We start from the raw sequence: 6,369 nt of genomic DNA on the forward strand, positions 1-6,369 counted from the left end.
ATTCCTAGCTCATTAATCCCTTTTTGTGCCTAATTGGTTTTAATTGGACCATTTTATGTTGTTCGGATTTCATTTGGGCTTTATTTAATTTTTCCAGCATTAGGCAAATTATGACATTATTTTGGTTTTTGGATCATATCTTGAGTTGTAGGGCTCATCTCATTGTGATTTTTGATTTGTAGAAAAGCTTAGAGATAGGCCTACAAGTTGTATGCAGAGGTCAAAGACCGATTCTGGTGTTAAGAAGCTGACTTTGGGCCTAGAAGTGAACTGAAGCGGTGTAGTCGCGGATCCTAAGCAAGGTGTAGTATTTGGGCCATATCTCAATCCACAGACATCCAATTAAGCCCATTCTAGTGGCATTTTGAAGCTGACATCCAAGGCTATAATTGTCCTTCAAGCCACCAGTCAAAATGAGGCCGTTTTCATAGCCGAAATAACAGCAGAATGTTACGAATGAAATTTTTAGGGAGAATTTTGAATTTAATTTTGCTCACTCTCTCCCCCCCTCTCTCTCAGCCTCTCTCACCTTTATGACTTGTTATTTTCCCTCCATTAATGGAGGCTTAGATTTCCATCTAATTCAAGGATTAAAAGGGACGTGACACTCTTGAGGATTGGTCTCACATTGGCATAAATTCAATAACAATTTCAGTTTTATCTCTTCCTTATTTTCTCCTTTTGCTAATTATATTTTTTGAATTGAAGTTATTCGTTTGGATTGATGATTATGCATCTGGTTGATTGCGTGTTATTCGATTGATGTATGTAATTTAGTTTTAAGGAACATGAATTAGATTTTCAGGTTTGAAAACTACGATTAACAGCATTGGTAAATTAAATTGGCACAATTCAATTAGGTTCTAGAGTTTTCTGAACTTTAAGTGATTATGTGTTAATCGAATACATGAAGGTTTTCGTGTGAATGCTGAGTTCGAATTGAGGTTTTATTCGGATTCATTGTTAATTACCGCTTGTTGATGTATTCTCTTAAAAAAATCTGGTGATAAAGTAGTCATTGTTCTTCTTAATTCTTGAATTGAAATTTCAATTTCTGTTCACTCTTCATTCTAATTATAATTAGTTGCGTTTTTTTTTCCTTTATAAACAAATCCCTCGTCTTATATACTCTCTAAATAGATAAATTCGTCCTTGTGATTCTTTGAGAAACGACCCTAGTTGCTTACCTCGTACTATAGTAATTAGATATATTTTGACCTGTGTGCGACCACGTATCACTACTATGGACGACGACCACTTCACTATAAATAGATTTTTACCATTTAGGGTAAGGGAATTTTTGCAGAACCTTTTCTTTTAGATTTTTTAGGGTTTTAGGATACAACGCATAGACTATTCTCTCTTGCCCCAATTACACCCACACTCTTCAAAGCAAATAACTAAATTAAACCTCACAACACTCTAATACAAGAGTATAAGAAAAGTCAAATATAAGCTTAAAGTATTTCTGATTGGGGTTCTTTGATACCATGGACTCAGGTCCATTATATAGCCTTGTTCACCCACTCCCTTATTTATCCCAGGTGATGTGGGACTTCTTCTAACATACCTTGAACAATGTGAGATTTTTAAGATGTACTATTTTAATCAATCTCAACATATTTCACTCCAATTAACTGTACATTGATTTGTGTTGAGATTCAATTTTCACGGTTTCAATAAGACTTCTCAAAATTGAGCACCCAAAAGCAAACAATATTTATTCTTTTATATATATATATATATATATATATATATATATATATATTTCAATACATGTATGTTAATAAAGTATCGATTACAAATATAAAATATTTTATATCATAAAAGATTATAATCAAACAATTGATTTTAGAGTAAAATTATCAATAAAAATGTACTAAATAGTATAAAGTGTGTAATTGATATGGTCTGATTTGATCCTAACGTATATGTACTAAATGATATTTTTTTAACATAAAAATGTGAAAATAAATTACAAACATCAAAATGATAAATATTTATGACTTAAATATAAAAATTGTATAATATTTTTAAAAATTAACGTTTTTATTTAAATAATGATTTGATTTTAAAAATTTTATAGTGTTAATCTTATGTAGCTTGTTACTTATATGAATTATTTTTTGTTTCATCTTTCAAAGTTGTGAATAACTTATCAATGTTGGCAACTTGTTATTTAAACAAATTACTAAGATCTCATATGTGAAATGATCATATCTTACATTATATCCTGCATTATATTGATGGCAAATAATGTTTAATTATATTAATTCTTTTACTTTATTTGAATTTTATATTTAGAAGAGGAGGGAAAATGATCTTACTCTTATTTAGAAGTTAATTAAATATGAGGGGATGAGTTAAAGAAATTCTTCAAAACTTCTCAAAATCCTACTAGCCTTATTTTTTTGAATTCTCTATTTTTTAGGTTGCAATGATTCGTGAAGTTTATAGTTTATATTTCTATTTATTAGATTAAATATTTATCATGGTTTAAAGTATAATAGCAAGAAAATAAAAATAAAATTATTTTTTTTAAATATTAATTTATATAGAAAGAAAAAAATTATTTTTATGTTGTTTAAAATAATAAAAAAATATGAATAAAAATATAAAAAGATAATAATATCATTTACATACTAAATCTTCTACTATCTTTTTCTTCTAATATTAAACATCTAGTAAAAAAAAAATTTAAAATTTTTTCTCCTTTTCTTTTAAACCTTTTAAATTTTTTCTTTTCCTTCAAATTCTTAAATAAAGACTAAAAGTAATTTTTATTGTGCTTCGTAAATTAATATTCCATAAAAGTCAGAATAAGCAATAAGGTAATTCGTATTTTTTCCTCTATCTTTAGTTGTCGTGCGTTCCCTTCAACTTGAACTGCAACAGTGCCTTAATAAACCTAAGTCCTAGGTCCAATACAAGCAAGCTTGATGGCCAACCCAACGACAATAATGAAAACAGCTGAAATTAATAGATTCATGATAAGTTCCTTGCAAAACAAAGAAGAAGAAACAATTAATGATATAATCAACTAATAAATTATGACTTAATTATTCAATCAAAAAGATTTATCCGGTTAAAATAATTAAAAAATTTAAATTGAAATAATAATAATTATTAACTATCCAAATTAAATTAGTTTGATATTTATTTTTTTCTACTTAAATAGTGTTTTTATGAATCCACACAATTTTAGTTCTTATGTTATCTTAAAAAATATATTCTATGTCTCTTTACACATAAAATTATTAATTTTACTAGAATTAATAGTTTATTTAAAAAATTATAAATATTTTTTAATTTTTAAAATATAAAAAATTATAACTATTAATTTAAATAAAATACATAATGTCTTTTTTTAAACTTACGTAACAAGCAACTTTTTTAACTTTACTCTTCTATTATTGAGATGAGATCTATGGCCTATTTTTAACTTCTCATTTTGTTTTAAATCGCGCACCAAGCCTTATTAGCTCATCCACGATCTTCTCTCAATCATACGAAGGACTAATTCTTTTGAGTTTGGGATACTGAGTTCGACAACATTGGTCCAGTAAGGTAATAAGCTGATACTAACAGAGGGGGTTTTGAAGGTGATTTTGGGCCAACTTGGGCTGCTTATTTTGTTTGGCGATTGAAAGTAGTATATGGATTGGCAAAAAATATTGTATTCAAACAAACGAACATAGTTGACAATAAACAAAGAAAAAAAGTTGTATTTACCCTTTTTATTTATTTATCACGTGTCATGTAAATAATATTTAATTAATAATTTTTTATACGATATACAAGTATTTTTGAAATAAAATAATTTTTGAATAAAAGTTTAAGATGCATTGCCGTATTATTTTAAATTTAATAAATTTTACATTTTTGATTAATTAATAGTTTTTTATACAATATATGAGTATTTTTGAATTAAAATAATTTTTGAATAAAATTTTAAAATACATTGCCGTATTATTTTAAATTAAATAAATTTTACATATTTAAAAATAAATATACTCATTATTAATAATAAATATTTGATTATATTAAAAAATTTAAATTAAATAAAAAATTAATTCAAGAAATACAGAATTCAAAATTCAAAATAAATATACTCACAATCTGGTTTATTGAAATCACCTCATCTAAAATAAATTATTTTTATGAATATCTTTGCTTACTTTTATCTAAATTTGATCTCATGTATTTCAAGTAACATGTTAAAAGGATACCTAGTATTTTTGCTTGTTATTGTTCACAACCACCAAAACCGTTGAAAATACATATTTGCAACTATCAAGGCTATCACAACACTAAAGTTCAAAAATTGTAATAGATCTAAGCCATTATTCATAATCATTTGACCTTATTTTCTTTATCCATTAACTCATTTGCTAACTCTAATAACTTCTAAGAAACATAATCAGAGGCCACACTAGAATTTTTAATGTTGGATATCGAATTTTTATCTCTTGCATTAATAAAGATTTTACTTTGTTATTGCAATTGACATTTCAAATGTAGGAGCTTATTTGTCATTATTGCCTTTGATGAGTTTCACTCAAGCGAAGAAATAAAAGGAGAGAGAGAAAAATAAAGAGTGAAAGTTTTGTAATTCATTGAAAAGAGTGTTGAGTTTTGAGGAATCTTTTTTTCACTCAATCAAATATGACCTTGCTTTTTTTCAACCATCCAACTAGTGACTTGCACCTACCTACTCACGCATTTTTTTTTTCTAGTTTTGTCTGTTTGGATCAGGCCTTAATTAATTTTTTTATTTTATATCTAAAATTTTTAAAAAGGGTAGAAAAATTGTCCTTATATTTTAATTTTTGTATGTACAAATTTAATGGACAACTAAATTAAATTAATGTACAAAGTTTTGTCTATGTGTGTGTTTGTTCTCATGCTCATTCTATAGGTCTAGTTTCTCATAAATCTAACTTAGTGTTGTTGTCTTATATTGAAATTTTATAAGACCACTAAGCTACTAGAAATATCTTCTTATTGCAATAAGAAACTGATAAACTTGTTGTAATTGAGAAATTAAAGGTGGACTTTTTCAAAGATGTATGTTATAAATTTCTGTGTAACATGTCATGATATTTAAACTTTCTATAGTTGAATACTTAACTGGAGCAAAGAAAATGAATAGTGAACAAAAAGCACCTATTTTAGCTAATGATCAAAATAACAAACTAATGAAAGATTAGGAGGACAATAATCAATTGGAGCATAGTCTTGTCAGTTGGATGGTCTATTAAACAAAAATTACAAATTACATGCCAAAAGAAAATTTAAATACAGAATTATTCAAATATTGCATTTGAATTATTACCTCTTGAATTTTGCTACATATATTAGAAGTAGGTAGAAAACCTTTTTGAAGTTCATTTCTAGTTATGCATTACAATAACCACATGCATTGGAACTCAAGAACCTTCAATCTCTATTCCTCAAATCTAGATTTCAATCAACAATATTTAAAGTAATTAGAAATATTATCAAACTAGAGAGCAATAGTGATAAGTCCATATTTTGACATACTTTTTGAGTATGATTATACGCATTTATTATTGATTTGAAGGAATATTTACACTAATTGTTGTTAATTGTTATAGATGAGCATGTGTGAAGACTCACAGGATTTATGGATATTTTGGATGCAATTTCAAGAGAATTAGGCCATTAAGGATGAAACACGCCCGTGCTCCACTATCATGCACGATCATGCTGAGATCAAGCATGCCTATGACCCCAATATAAGCACAGTCGTGCATTCATCTTGCATAGTCGCGCTCACCTACGCAAATCACAAACTCTACATGATTTAGGAGCTTAAAAACCTTATAGAAGAATGTAGGGGGCAGTGGTTTAGCATCGAATTTTTAGACTTGATTTCTGAGTTTATAAGTGACTCTTTCATCTCTTCTACACGAGATCTCTGGCACATTCCTGGAAGATTTGGATCTTCAAGTGAATGAACTTGGAGAACGAGATCCTCTTTCTAGTTTGTTTTTCATCTTTTTTATGGCTTTGTTTACAAATTCTTTGGTTTTTTTTCTTCAGTATGAGTAACTAAATTCATAGCTAAGACTATAAAAATTCTTGTTCATGACTTTATGAGATTTTTATAATTAAATTTAGATTTAATTTTTGTTGTGATTAATGTTTCTCCTACTGCATTTGATTGTGTGTTGTGAACTAACCACTCATAACATAATTGGAATTAATTACATCATTAGGCAATCGTACATCGATTTATTAATGGTTTTGTAAGATAAAACGAGATAAAGAATTAGGTGAACTAAACTAATCTTTCTCTTTCAATTGTCATTAGATTAACAAGTTCATAGGTTCTTTGTGCTTTCC

Source organism: Abrus precatorius, unplaced genomic scaffold (genome assembly GCF_003935025.1).
Source record: "Abrus precatorius isolate BTA unplaced genomic scaffold, Abrus_2018 Scaffold8, whole genome shotgun sequence".
In the NCBI taxonomy this organism is placed as follows: Eukaryota; Viridiplantae; Streptophyta; class Magnoliopsida; order Fabales; family Fabaceae; genus Abrus; species Abrus precatorius.